Raw genomic sequence first — 16,281 nt, 5'->3', positions numbered from 1 at the left:
CTGGCATTAAGTAATGATGCAATGAGCTTTCCCCATTCCAAGGTATTAATGCGGATCAGATCCCCCGGCAGCCCATCCGGCCCGCAGCTTTATTTGGGATAAGACACGAAATCGCATCCTCCACTTCCTTCCCTGTAAACAGGAGGTCCTCGCTCAGCCCGAAAAAGTCAACCGAAAAAGTTTCAGCTGGATCTACCCCAACCCCCGTGGCCACAGTATAAAGGTTGGAAAAATGGTCAAACCATGACGCCTCAGGGATATTGCATGTTATAAGGGAATCCATGGGTTTATCCCTAGTTCTGATTAAATCCCAAAAACCCTTCGAGTCCCTCCCAGCACTTGCCAGTTTTAGATCACACCAGAACTGATTCTCCCACTCTTTCTTCGCCTTACCAATAGCACCCCTGTACAACTTCCTGGCTGTACTAATCACTTCGATATCCTTAAGTTTGACTGCGTTAATTAGGTCCCTTTTCGTACTTCTGCAGGGAGGAGAGTACCAACCAGGGTTACCCTTAGGGCGCCCCATCTTGTTGGCCCTATAACCTGGGTTTCGCACAGTAAAAAGGTCACCTAGTGCTTTGGTAGTATGGCTAAACAGAGTGGAAATCTCATGAACATTTGACACAAGGGAATCTAATCTGGACATGGCATTGGCCATGATTGATCTTATCTCCACGATTTTGCCCTCATCGAGAGCTACACTTTTCCATTTTAAACGCCTCCCGCAATTCGAGGGACAAACATCGCTTGTTGACTTCCACGCCTGAGGGGCTTGCAGTTTCTCCCCAACCGTCCACATTCGGGACAGTGACAAGGACAGCGGATTATGATCGCTGTCACACGAAGGGAGGACTGCCATATCCAACAAATGCCCCCAGAGCTTGAAATTCAGCAGGATATAGTCAATTCGAGATGAATGGCCTACCCTATTAAAGGTGTGGGCCCCACAGGAGTCCGATTTTGACCGTCCGTTTACTGCCCTCACACCATATTCCAGGGTTAGGGCATTTAAATGGATAGCACCTTTGGTCCAGCTCTTAATAGGTGGCATTAACAGGGGTGGAATGCCTCTCCTAACATCTTCTTCTTGGGTGCCTAATATGTCTTCCTCGGCTAGGGGTTCAAAAGTGCAGTTAAAGTCCCCTGCTAACATAATATACGTTTCTGCCCTACAAGATCTAAGTGCGTCGTCTAAGCCCAGTAGGGTCAATGAGGGCGCCCCCTTTCGGGGGTCTAGCATGGATATTAAAGATCTCTAAAGTCCGCCCCCCAGAAGACCCTCTGACTACTAGTCTCTGCAAGTCTGTGGACTTAGTCTCTATACTCCATATGTGATACCCCAATAAAATGCTTACCCAGATTAATAGACCGCCTGAAGGTCGACCTCTCCCGGCGGGCGAAGGGGTTGCAGGTACAAAGTAGGTAATATAACCAACCTTGTATCGGGGTTCCAGACACCAGGTTTCCTGGAATAAACATATCCCGAATGACTCAATAAAAGAGTTCCATTCCGGTATGTCCAGGTTGCGAGAAATGCCCGCTATATTCCAACTGACAATCTTCAGGACCTCGTCATCAACTGCAACCTGCGCAGAGGAAAACCTCTGCACGGATAGACTAACCTGAAATCCAGAGTTGGTTGATACATCACTCACTGGTTTCAGCACATCAGTGTAGAAGTTATCTACATATAAATGATGACCTTTGTTAAAATGTTATCTACCAAGTTCCCAAACAATTTTCTCACTCACTCCAAAAGTGGACAGACAACCAGGGTGGTCAATCCTGGATCCCTACCGGTGTACACCCTGAAATTAGAGACATATCCAGTACTACTGTCACACAGCATAAATATCTTAATTCTATTTCATGCCCTCTTGCTAGGAATGTACTGCATAAAAACCAAGTGGCCCTTAAACAAGACCAAAGACTCATCCACAGCTTGTTTCTTTCCCTGGAGCATAGATCCAAGAGAAACGATCTACAAAGTGATCAATGAAAGGCGAATCTTAAAAAGATGGTCACAATCAGGGTGATCTTGTGGCAACACTTAACCATTTTCAACAAAATGCAGCACCCGAAGCAGAAGCAAATGCTGATCACGCCTCATGTTTGCTGGAAATATAGTTGTTGCCATTAACCACTTGTGTGCGTCGGACAGCCGGGAGCGTCCGATGTCACGGTGGGCGTGTGCATCTGACGGCTCCCAGCCGTCATTAGCACCCACCCACGGGGGAAGCACTGGCGCTCCCCCTGTGGGCCAACCTTTAAGGTGTACCCACCGGGGATGCAGGGAAAGCCCTTCCCCTGCATCCTCACATACCCCCTCCATGTCATCGAAAGATTCTCCTCGTGGGAGGGGGGATTTTAAAAAAAGAGGCATCAGGGGAAGGGAAAGGGTTTTCCTTTCCCCTGATGCCTCTTTTGAGCATTCCTGCTGCACGATCGTGCAGCAGGAGAGCCCACTAGACACCAGGGATTTTTTTAAATTAAAAAAGTGTTAACCTTTTTGCGGGGAGCGGCCCCTTAGGCAAGGGTCACTCCCCTGTTGGGGGCAATATGTTTTGGCTGTGTCTGCCTGCCTAGGGGGCAGATCACGCCATTTTGTTTTATTAAAGTGGCCCACTAGACCACCAGGGACACATTTGTGGGGAGTGGCCCATTGTGCAAGGGTCGCTTTCCCTTGGGGGCAATGTTTTTGGCTGTCGGCCCCCTGGGGGGTAAATCGCGACCTTTTTATTTTTATTTAGTGGCCCACAAGACCACCAGGCATTAATTTCTGGGGAGTGGCCCCTTGGGCAAGGGTCATTTCCCCTTGGGGGCAATGTTTTTGGCTATCTGCACTCCCCTTGGGGGGGGGGGGGGGAGTTCTCGCCATTTGTTTATTTAGTGTCCCACTAGACCACCAGGGATTACTTTTTGGGGAGTGGCCCCTTGGGCTAGAGTCGCTCCCCCTTGGGGCAATGTTCTTGGCTGTCTACGCCCCTCTAGGGGGGCATATCTCCCCATTTTTTTAACGTAGGGGCCCACTAGACCACCAGGGATTAATTTGTGTGGAATGGCTCCTTGGCAAAGGGTCGCTCTCACTTGGGGGCAATGTTTTTGGCTGGGGGGGGCAGATCTCGCCATTTTTTTTATTTAGTGGCCAACTAGACCACCAGGGATGAATTTGTGGGGAGTGGCCCCTTGGGCAAGGATCACTCCCCTTTGGTAGCAATGTTTGTGGCCATCTGCCCCCCTCGGGGGGCAGGTCTCACCATTTAAAAAATAAAAGTCAGGCCCACTAGACCACCAGTGATTTATTTGTGGGGAGTGGCCCCTCGGGCAAGGGTCGCCCCCATTTGGGGAGCATTAATTTGGCCGTTTCTGCCCCCTGGGGGGCAGAGTCGGCTGATTTAAGTTTATATGCCACTAGGCCACCAAGGATTTTTTTTTGTTATGATGGGATGCGGCCCCTTGGACAAGGGTTTGTCCCCTTTATGGAAGGACGATTGTGGCCATTTCTGCCCTCTTTGTGTGGCAGATCAGCAGTATGTTGTTATGCCCATGGGGGTAGAAGTCACTAGACACCAGGGATTTAAACATTTTGGTGTTGGGAGTGGCCTCTTGGGCAAGGGTTGCTCCCCTTTTACGGAGGTGAATATTTTATTTATACTCTTATGCCACCTACACTTTAGCTTGGTTGGTGGATTGTGTGTGGATTGGTACATTATTTGCATATGTGATTGTAATGTTTTTTTCTCCTTTTTATTCAAGTGTAAAGCTTTTGATTCTTGCTTGTGGTTTCGGCAGTGGTTGTTCTGCAGTTTTGTGTAATTGCATTTATTTGCTAAGAAAGTCATTTTTGTTGTGTTTACTTCAAATGAGTATTGTCGTCATGCATAAATGAATTTTTTTGTAAGTGGTGTCATAATGGCAGCATATTTAGTTAGTGTCGTTAGCATGAAATTTTTTAAAATGTGTTTTGCATTGTCCTATGTGTAACTTTCTTTTTTCTTTTTCTTTTTTAGTGGGATATTATTGATACTTACTGTGTCTGTGCAGAGTAGGTGGTGGTGAGTCTAACGACTTCTGTCAAGTGAGTGGTATAGTTTCGGAGTATATAGGTCTTTGTGATAAAGATACTTTTTTTATTGCATATATATATATATATATATTACCTACTGGCGGTCGCCAGTAGGTAGTTATAGTTAGGACCCTGTTTCCATAGGAAATCCGCAACATTCTATTTGGAATAACTTTGGCGCCGGTCGATGAATCCTCGCGAAATTTTCAAAATAGGTGGGGTGCTACGCTCCGCTCCTACCCTGAAAGTCTCGGGGGGATTCGTCAAGCGAGGGCTGAGAAAAAAGGGGGGTCCCAAAACGCGTTTTTCTCATGCATTTTTCCATAGGACCTTTAGACACAGCTACAGCCCGAACGGCTGAACAGAGTTACTTGAAATTTGGCAGAAAGGTAGTCCTCAGGTCAAGGAAGTGCCTTTTGTAGGTCTGGTGTAAATCTGTTCAGTAGTTCCTTAGAAAATAGCATTTAAATCAATATATATATCTGTGGCAGCTTACGGTGCGCTTACCGTGCGCGTACGGTGACGTGCGCGAGCGCGATTCTGATTGGCTGTTAGATCTTAGTAAACATTCGAATCGGTCGAAACCAGGAAGCGGCGGCCGCCATTTTGTGTGTTTCACTCAGAAAAAAAAGGGTGATAACTTGAAAAGGGGGCAAAGAAGAGAGTTACAGACCCCCTAACATTTGAAAGGGGGTCAAAGAAGGACAGAAAAGTACAAAAAAAACATTTATTAATTTAAAAAAAAAATCGCGGGGTACGCGTACGGTAAGCTTACGGTAAGCTTACCGTACGCGTATGGTAGAAAAAAAAAAAAAAAAAAAGAAATAAAATTCAGATTTAAGGGTTTACATATTAGGGGGCTCTAAAAAGAGCCGTTGTGTTTATGAAGTGATTTGATTTTTTAGTGGTACCTACAAGTAAGTACCGACGCAGAGTCTAAGGTTCAAGAGGAAGACTCTGTTCCCTTCATCAGTGAAGTGTACACCATCTCCTCTACAAATGTCTTGCATGTCGTAACGCAAGTTGTTGTGGTAAATGGAACCCATACCATAGTCTCGGAGGAAAGCAGAAACAGATTTGTTGACGTGCTTTCTTGCTTTGTCAATCTGCGGACAAAATTGATTGGACCAGTTCCATTTTTGCCTTTGGCATATGTTAGAATACACAAAGTCAGTTTTAGGGAAAAGTGAAAACAGTTGTGCAAAGGTCTCCTTCATAAGCATTTCCAGACCTACCCCAGTCAAAGTGCCTAGGTCATTGCCACCACAGTGCACTATTATGAGGTCAGGGTGTTGGATTTGCATGAAGGATTTCACCAATGGCATCAATTGGTGCCACTTTAACCCTCTCTGACCAATCCATTTAATGTCTACATTTGGCAAAGCAAGGTCTCTCACCATACCTGTTTTCTCTGCATACTTTTCACTCCAGAAGACATAGCTGTGCCCTACAATCCACACTGTGAACATCTTCAAAGGAGATCTGGATGCACTCAGGAGGTGTAATTCAGTAGAATGGTAAAAAGAAATGAAAGACAGATTGGAAATGGAGGCATACATATTTTTTTAAAATAAAAAGAACTGATTGGCTGTTTCATACCATTCTACACTAAAAACTAGGCTGTATGTGTCAATTTATAAAAGCATGTTTTGTATTGGTACAGAAAAATGTGTTACCAAAGAACAGTACTATGGATTTGCTGTTAGGTTTGAAAAGTCAAGCACTCCTGCTCTTTGGAAATGAAACATTGTGTGGTGAACTTCTGACCTAACTCTACACAGCAGTGTTTCAAGAGCAGTTGCTATGGTAGCAGGCAGAAGTCAAGTTGGGGGAAGGGTACTAGGCAGAAGTCAAGTTGGGGGAAGGGTACTTTTGGAAAAGGGTTGGTTTTCAACCAATAGAAATGTGTGATTACATTTGAAAAAAAGGGGGAAGCACTGAGATTTGAAACTAACATGTATATGTGTGGAAAAAGAGAGGGAAACATTGCCATTATCTGGTTCTGCTGAGAGGCGAGAGGTGTACAGAACAGAGATCCTGGCTCTGATAATCTGCTGTTTGAGTGCCACATTTCTTTCACAACTAACTAATTTTAAAGGTGAGTTAAGAGTTTGAGAGGGGATGTATATGGTAAATTAAGAAATGAATAATAGAATTGGAATTCCTTTTGTTGAAGTTGTGTTTATCATTTTGTGTTTTGGGAGAAATTAAAATGTGAGGAACATGTAAAATAATATGGACTATGTTTTCACCATAAATTAAGGTGTACTGGTATAAATGAGGAATACTTTTAGGGTTTGAGGTTCCAGTCAGTAATGCAAATACATTCAGCATCACTAAGGCTGGTTGCCCTTGCTGGAGTGTAGTCAGTCACCCAGGTTACACATGTTTCTGGTCTGAAAAAGCTGTTTGGACATGTGCTTTTTTAAGAATCTGAAAAGTGGATTCGAAATGTGTCAGACTGTAAAAGTACTTATCACTTGCAAAAAAAAGAGTAGTAAGTGTGCTTTCAAATTGGCAAAGAAATTTTGTTTTCTGACTAATATGAAACCATGACTCTGTGTGCAAAGAGGAATTATAGACAGAGATTTATTGCGTATTGCTCTGGTGATTTTACATTTGCATTAGATGGAAAGGGGGAGCTATTTTTTTATGCAGAAGCAGACTCTTAGCACACACCCAGCTGCTTATCCTGTGGAATCATGCACAGTATTCACAACCGAGTGGGGTTTGAGGTTGCAGTCAGTAATGCAAATACATTCAGCATCACTAAGGCTGGTTGCCCTTGCTGGAGTGTAGTCAGTCACCCAGGTTACACATGTTGCTGGTCTCAAAAAGCTGTTTGGAGATGTGCTTTTTTAAGAATCTGAAAAGTGGATTCAAAATGTGTCAGACTGTAAAAGTACTTATCACTTGCAAAAAAAAAAGAGTAGTAAGTGTGCTTTCCAATTGGCAAAGAAATGTAGTTATCTGACTAATATGAAACCATGACTCTGTGTGCAAAGAGGAATTATAGACAGAGATTTATTGCGTATTGCTGTGGTAATTTTACATTTGCATTAGATGGAAAGGGGGAGCTATTTTTCTGCAGAAGCAGACTCTTAGCACACACCCAGCTGCTTATCCTGTGGAATCATGCACAGTATTCACAACCGAGTGGGGTTTGAGGTTGCAGTCAGTAATGCAAATACATTCAGCATCACTAAGGCTGGTTGCCCTTGCTGGAGTGTAGTCAGTCACCCAGGTTACACATGTTTCTGGTCTGAAAAAGCTGTTTGGACATGTGCTTTTTTAAGAATCTGAAAAGTGGATTCAAAATGTGTCAGACTGTAAAAGTACTTATCACTTGCAAAAAAAAAAGAGTAGTAAGTGTGCTTTCAAATTGGCAAAGAAATTTCGTTTTCTGCCTAATATCAAACCATGACTCTGTGTGCAAAGAGGAATTATAGACAGAGATTTATTGCGTATTGCTCTGGTGATTTTACATTTGCATTAGATGGAAAGGGGGAGCTATTTTTTTATGCAGAAGCAGACTCTTAGCACACACCCAGCTGCTTATCCTGTGGAATCATGCACAGTATTCACAACCGAGTGGGGTTTGAGGTTGCAGTCAGTAATGCAAATACATTCAGCATCACTAAGGCTGGTTGCCCTTGCTGGAGTGTACTCAGTCACCCAGGTTACACATGTTGCTGGTCTCAAAAAGCTGTTTGGAGATGTGCTTTTTTAAGAATCTGAAAAGTGGATTCAAAATGTGTCAGACTGTAAAAGTACTTCTCACTTGCAAAAAAAAAGAGTAGTAAGTGTGCTTTCCAATTGGCAAAGAAATTTAGTTTTCTGACTAATATGAAACCATGACTCTGTGTGCAAAGAGGAATTATAGACAGAGATTTATTGCGTATTGCTGTGGTAATTTTACATTTGCATTAGATGGAAAGGGGGAGCTATTTTTTTCTGCAGAAGCAGACTCTTAGCACACAGCCAGCTGCTTATCCTGTGGAATCATGCACAGTATTCACAACCGAGAGGGGTTTGAGGTTGCAGTCAGTAATGCAAATACATTCAGCATCACTAAGGCTGGTTGCCCTTGCTGGAGTGTAGTCAGTCACCCAGGTTACACATGTTTCTGGTCTGAAAAAGCTGTTTGGACATGTGCTTTTTTAAGAATCTGAAAAGTGGATTCAAAATGTGTCAGACTGTAAAAGTACTTATCACTTGCAAAAAAAAACAGTAGGAAGTGTGGTTTCCAATTGGCAAAGAAATTTAGTTATCTGACTAATATGAAAACATGACTCTGTGTGCAAAGAGGAATTATAGACAGAGATTTATTGTGTATTACTTTGGTAATTTTACAGTTGCATTATTAGGAAAGGGGGAGCTATTTTTTTATGCAGAAGCAGACTCTTAGCACACACCCAGCTGCTTATCCTGTGGAATCATGCACAGTATTCACAACCGAGTGGGGTTTGAGGTTGCAGTCAGTAATGCAAATACATTCAGCATCACTAAGGCTGGTTGCCCTTGCTGGAGTGTAGTCAGTCACCCAGGTTACACATTTTGCTGGTCACAAAAAGCTGTTTGGACATGTGTTTTTTTAAGAATCTGAAAAGTGGATTCAAAATGTGTCAGACTGTAAAAGTACTTATCACTTGCAAAAAAAAAGAGTAGTAAGTGTGCTTTCCAATTGGCAAAGAAATTTCGTTTTCTGACTAATATGAAACCATGACTCTGTGTGCAAAGAGGAATTATAGACAGAGATTTATTGTGCATTACTTTGGTAATTTTACAGTTGCATTAGTAGGAAAGGGGGAGCTATTTTTTCTGCAGAAGCAGACTCTTCGCACACACCCAGCTGCTTATCCTGTGGAATCATGCACAGTATTCACAACTGAGTGGGGTTTGAGGTTGCAGTCAGTAATGCAAATACATTCAGCATCACTAAGGCTGGTTGCCCTTGCTGGAGTGTAGTCAGTCACCCAGGTTACAGATGTTGCTGGTCTCAAAAAGCAGTTTGGACATGTGCTTTTTTCAGAATCTGAAAAGTGGATTCAAAATGTGTCAGACTGTAAAAGTACTTATCACTTGCCAAAAAAGCAGTAGGAAGTGTGCTTTCCAATTGGCAAAGAAATTTCGTTTTCTGCCTAATTTCAAACCATGACTCTGTGTGCACACAGGAATTGTTTTTAGATATTTAATTTGTGGAAAGGGGTACTTAGTATTTTAAGATTTGAAAAGATCATAAAAAATGTAGTAATATATTTAAATAAAATAAAGGAATTTTTTTAAAGTTTTTTTCAGGTATTTCTGAAGAGCAGTGAACAAAATTTAAGATGCCTACAAAATCCAGACTAAGGAAAAACCACACAAAAAAACTATATTTGAAGACAACTGGAGGACCTAAGTTAGTTGGAGATGCTCATGTTGGGAAAAAGAGAAAGTCTTCTGGTAAGCAGACAAAAGATTTTTTAAAGAACATCTTCAAAAAAAGGAAAAATGTACAAAATGTCTGTACTAGATAGAATGTTTTAAATAAAAAACAACAGGAAAAAATTGAGCATTTAGTTAATGCAAATATACCTTCAGAAACAATAAAGATTAACTTAAACAGAAAAACAGCGTTTAAAGAGATACGTAGAAAAATGTTTCAGAGAAGAGTTATGTCCAATTTGATAAAGGATGTGAAGAAATATAAGCAAAAGGCTAAATTTTATAAGAGAAAAAAAGAAATTGAAGCCATTGCAGCAAAGGCATTAGAATTAAAAAGGAAACTATTCATTTTAATTTTGAATAGGATGCGTACATTAGATAAAATGGTTAATGTACTGAAATCACAAAGCAAAAGGAAAAGAGTAGTGAAAAGAACAAACTTTTGTAAAGTGTTTTTAGGAGAATGGATGCATAGTTCAAGTAGTGAACCTTTTTTTAATGAAGAGAGTTATTTTCAAAGTAATAGTTTGCTGCATGCAGTTGACACCAGAGGTCGTGCTTATGAAGTGAAAAATGGTTGTATAATGGAGAAGGAGAAAATGGTTCCAAGAGATGAGGTACAAGTGATGGCGGATGAGGCTATGGGGAGACGTCCTAAAGCCCCAGTGTACACTTGGAATTGTAGTAGTATTTGCACTGTGCGTCAGGAATCTATTGATAAATTTCGTGAGTTTCTAAGAGAATATAGTAAAAAAAAGTGTAAAACAGAAGATTAAGGTGCTTCAAAGTCTAGATCCATGCAGAGTGAGAGAGAATACTGGTTTGCAGGGTCATTCTCTGGCTTGTCTATCTAGAAAAGTGTGTAAAAGTGTTTTTCGTCATTTTAGGATGCTGGCTGTTCATCATACTGAAATGAGAAAGTTTGTGAGACGGTTGTATTTTGCTAAAAGTCCAGCAATAAAGTTAGATGAATTGAATAGGGCTCTGTTCCGTGGATCGGTATCAGATGTAGAGAAGGTTACTGATGAAATTCAGTTTTGTTACTTTGGTCCTGAACAAGACAGTGCAGAAAAGGACAGTAAATGAGGAAGAAGTGGAAGAGAATGTAGAACCCTCTGTAAGTAAGACATTTAATGATCACATAAGAAAATTTGCAATAATCTCTAATGAAAGACCAAATATTACTTGTATTTGTTGCCGCAGAACTCATTATAGAAAACAAACCAGGAATGTTGATCTCTACAGAAAAAGTGAAAATGAAGATAATTATAAGTGGAAGGATTTTGCCACATATATATTTCTTGAAAATTGTTTTGAATTGGGTGAAGATCAGCGTATTTGTAAATACTGTTACAACAAGTTAGAGGAAAATAGAATGCCGACCAGAGCTGTACATAATAATTTAGAATTGGATGTTATTCCTGCCGAACTTTCTGAATTAAATACATATGAGTCTATACTTATTCAATGTGTTCATCCGTTCCAGACCATAGTACGTATGGAGCCCAAAACTGGTAAATTACCTCCTTCAGATTTACTGAGAGGTTTAAAAGGAAGAGTGGTGTATTTGCCCTTGGATTTGAAAAAAAATATGGAAACTATTGATGCAGATACTTTTGAAACTGAACCATTAGTTATTCTGGTTAATGGTGTACCTACAAAGAATAAGAAGATTTGGCAGGAGCTGGTAGATGTACGGAAAGTACAAAGTGCAAATTTGTATTTGAAAAGGAATAACAAATGGTATGAAACAATTTATATAGAAGAAGAAGAAGAAGATGTACAAGAAGACACAGAAACACAAACTGGACAAATTGAAAAAGTGGACAAGTCAAAGGAAGAAGAAATTTATGAACATTTTAGCATACATCCTCTTCATTCAAAAGAATTTATGGGAGACAATATTGATCTGTTTCAGATGAAGAAAGCAAAAGGAACTCCAGTGAGTGTATGGGAGGAGAGCTTGGAAGCTCGATGTTTTCCCCAGCTGTTTCCTACAGGAAAAGGAGGACGATACGATGAACGTCCAGAACAGATTCCAGCTTCTGAGTATCGAACTACAAGACTATATGCAGAAGATCCCAGATTTCGACAAAGGGGTCTCGAGAGCTGATGCGCCGCGCGTGGGGGAACAGGTTGTACCAGTTCTTCTATACGCGGACGACGCTGTTTTGTTGGCCCGCACGGCGGTGGGGCTTCAGAGATTGTTGGATGCCTTTGGTGCATTCATGGCTGCCCTGGATCTTAAAGTGAATATTAAAAAATCTCACTTTATGGTTGTGGGGAAACAACGTAAAAAGCCAAAGTCTAGATCCCTATTTTGCAACGGGGAAGAGATTTCCAGGGTTAAGGTCTTCTGCTACTTGGGAGTTCTCTTTGATGAGAATGGCTCCTGGGGCCCACAAATTAAACTTAAACGCAACTCAGTAGCCAGGTCTTCCTCAGCTGTGATCAGTTTTGCTAAGAAGTTGGGGGCAAGGCCAATGGAGGCCTTGTTGAAGGTCTATACTGCAAAAAGCCTGGCTATTGCCACTTATGGCGCGGCTCTGTGGGGCTATGTTACACAGGATATGATTCAAGTTGCAGAAAATAGATTCCTGCGTGCTTTGCTATCAGTTCCCCAATCAACACCTGTTTTTTCTATTCATGCGGAGGTTGGTCTGGGTTATGTTTCTGATAAATTGAAGTTGGCTCCATTGTTATTTTGGGTGAAAACCTGGTTAAACCAGGAAATCTCCCTTAATCATCAGATCCTGAGTGATGTTTTAGCCTTAGATCATGCTAATAGAATCCCCTGGCTAGAGTACATTAGAGTGGCGTTCTCTAGCATGGGGCGCCCTGAGCTTTTTTCGTCTCCATCTCTCATAGTTAAAGCAGATATTGCATGGACCAGGCAGTCTTTTTTAGATAGACTTACTATGGACCGCGAGGAGACAGAACTTCGAAAACCAAATGTGAGAGCACATTTTTTGCTTCTCTCGTCTCCTTCGCTGGAACCCTATCTAAGCATTGTTACAAATCCTTTCCATAGATTTTTATTACTGCGTTTTAGATTCAATCTGATTCACTATTCTCCTGGCTCTTATCCTCTGTGGGGCAAGCCCGAATGCAGCATACCATGCCACTGTGATGACTTTTCATGTCAGGATACGTTGCATTTTATTATGTTTTGCGAGTTTTATTCTGCTAGCCGTAAAAAATACTTACTTCCAATTTTAAAGGAAGCTGGATTCTTACAAGTTAGACCTGCCCTGTTGTTTCTTCAACAGCTGAGTAGTACTCGCATTATCTTTAGCGTGGCAAATTTTTTGGTGGCTGCTATGCGCTGTAAGGCGAAACAATCTTCTAGCTTGGGCATCATATGAGTAATTTTCTAATGATTTTTAAATATGTTGTATGTTGTTTTATTATATGGTTTTATTGTAACCATATTTTTTATTGATCATGTCATGGTTTATGTTTTTATGTATTTCTATACTTTTATGATTTTAACTAATCGAATAAAGTGTTTTTGACTGACTGACTGACTGACAAAGTATTCCTTATTTGTTCCATCTTTTATTTGAAAGCGACTTGTCTGCATTATCATATGCAGTAAATCACATTTTAAAAAGTGGAGTACATTTACAAAATGTGTCTGCTAAGGATTTTATGGAGAAAGTGCAGCACCGAGATGATCATTTGGAAACACAACTGATCAATCTGATGGCTTGTCAGCGTGGGACAAATGAATATTGGTACCGACGCCATGGTGAATTAAAATGCATGTTACGGAATTTAGGAACACCAACATGGTTCCTTACTCTAAGCTGTGCTGAGTACGCTTGGGATGATTTACTGGATTTTCTACGAGAGGCAAATTCAAACATTAAAAACATCGAATACAAGACAGCAGGAGAACTGTGCTCATTGGATCCGGTTAATGTTTGCAGATATTTCAATCATAGATTTGAGGCTATGATGTCCTTCATCTGCAATAAAAAAAATCCACCTCTTGGAGAAGTAGAGGATTTCTTTTGGAGAAAAGAGTACCAGGCAAGAGGTGCTCCTCATATTCATATGCTGTTGTGGATCAAGGATGCCCCAAAGTTTGGAACTGATACTGATGAAGCAGTGTTATCTTTCATTGAAGAATATGCAACATGTTCTATACCAAAAAGCACAGAAGAGAAAAAGTTAAAGGAGCAAGATTTACGTTTCCAAAGTCATCGGTGTGGAAAATACTGTCGACGGAAATACAAGAGCAAAGATAAATACTACACTAAATGTCGATTTGGATTTCCTAGACCTGTTCTTTCAAAAGGAAGAGTAAACAGTGTTATGTCATCTGTGAGACATACTATTACAAGAAAATCACCTAAGAATACCTACAACATTAAAAGAAAAGAAGAATCAAAAAATATAAATGACTACAACCCAGTCATTTTATCCATGTGGAATGCTAACATGGATATACAGTATGTAGCTGACAATTCCATTGCTGTTGCTCGATATGTAACGTCTTACATTACTAAATCTGAAAAAACTGAATTGAAAGAAATGTGGGAAGAGATTTCTCACGAGAAGACTGTCAGTAAGAAGCTGTACAGTTTCAGTTTAAAGATGTTATCGCATCGAGAAATTGGATCCTACGAATGTTCAGATAGGTAATCTTCTGCAAGTCTCTACTCGAAATCAAGAAGAATAATTTGGGCAAGTTTAGGCCTTGCAGCAATGAGAAATCGGGTACTGAAATCTGGTGGAGAAATTGAATATTTGGCCGAGAATGACCCAGAAAGTACAGATATTTTGAAATCAAACATGTTGGACACATATTATCCCAAGAGAAGTCATCATCTGGAGAACATGTGTCTCTATGAAGTGCTGCAGAACTACATTTATTCACGGAAAGCCGCAGAAGACATCAACAATGGAAAATATAAAGTCATTGGTGAGGAAGGATGTTTGGTGAAGCAAACAAAAGGAAGTTTGATAAATCACAGGAAGCTGAGTTGCGACACTACTGACAAAAAGGAATTTTACTACTTGGCTCTTTTACAGCTGTTTAAACCATGGCGTACAGAGGATGAACTACTGGGAGAATTTCGAAGCTATGAAGATTCATTTAATGCTTGCAAAGACAGCATACAATGCAGTACATTCACAACTTATGTGCAAATGTTAAATGAAGAAATTGAACAGGAAACTACAATTGCAGCTGAAGTAGCTAGAGACAGTTCTCAAGACAGCCAAAGTTCAGGAACACTCAGTCAAGATCCCCTAGGACAACCAATCGTTGAAAATGAAGCTGCAATAGCCATGAATGAAGTGGAAACGGCTATGAATCAAGCTCAAGAAGAATTTATAGACTTACCAAATTTGGAAAGACAACTGAATGAAGAGCAGCAACAAATTTATGAAGAGATCAGAAACAAAATTGATCACGGATTACTACATGAAAAAAAAGAGTGCTCATGCACATCATTTCATCCAATCAGGATGTATGTAAGAGGACAAGCTGGAACTGGAAAAAGTTTCTTAATAAAAGTCATCAGAAGCTACATACAGCAAAAAACTGATTCTACTTTGTCTTGTGTGGTTACTGCTCCAACTGGGTTAGCAGCATATAACATAAAAGGAATCACCTTACATCGTTTGCTAATGTTACCAGTGGAGCATGAGAACAAAATACAATACCACAAGCTAACTGGAGAAGCATGCTTGGAAGTTTCAAGAGTATTGAAGAAGATGCAAGTTCTCATTATTGATGAGGTGAGCATGGTATCAAACTTAATGCTTGCCTTTGTGCATTTAAGAATGCAGCAAATTCTAAGGACAGACTATGACGTGTTATTTGGTGGAAAACATGTCATAGTTTTTGGGGATCTTCTACAGCTTACTCCAGTTAAAGGACAACCAGTGTTTAATACTGTGACACATGAAGACACAAAGAAGTCATTGGGAAGCATACTCACTTATATACACCAATAGTCAAATATACTTCTTTAAAACATATTTAGTAACTCATAAATACACTATTGAGACAGTCATTCACTCACTAACACACCCATACACACACTCATCAAACCATACAGTCATGCACACATGCTGTCTTCAACACATACAGTGAGTCACTCATTCATGCACCTATGCACTACGTAATACCCCACACCGAACCATGCAGACACTCAGACTGATACTCAAAAAACCAACTAATAACCTATATAGACACCCATGTAGCTACTCACCAACCCATGCAGCCACTTATACACAAAGTGAGAGACTGATACAGATATTTACATATTTAAACATTACTCATTAAGCCATGTATTCAATAAGATACACTTAATCAGTCAGTTACACAATCAATTTTTCAAAAAAAATCATCCTTTTAGACACTTATATACCCATTTATTCTTCCATCGACCTTGAGATATACATATATAAAACATATTTAATTTTCAGAAAAACACACATTCACTGGATGATGTCATCAGTGATGTCATTTGAGATGTCATCAGTGATGTCATGAGTGATGTCACTGACCATGTCATGAGTGATGTAATATGTTACGTCAGCAGTGGATTGCGGGTGCGCGAGTTATAGTTAGCTTAACTAACTATAACGGGGGAATTTCAATGGTTTTTTATGAGTGAAATGTCCGCTAACTATAACGTGTGTGAAACCTATGGTTTTTTCACTGATATATATATATATATATATATATTTTTTCAAGCTCCCAATTCCATTAGGTAATCGTACCCATCACGGAAGACAGCACTCACGGGGGAGAGTTCAAAAAAGGA

The sequence above is a fragment of the Triturus cristatus genome, chromosome 6 (genome assembly GCF_964204655.1).
Source record: "Triturus cristatus chromosome 6, aTriCri1.1, whole genome shotgun sequence".
Classification (NCBI taxonomy): Eukaryota; Metazoa; Chordata; class Amphibia; order Caudata; family Salamandridae; genus Triturus; species Triturus cristatus.
The sequence above is the reverse complement of the archived record's forward strand: the minus strand, read 5'-3'. Positions refer to the sequence as shown.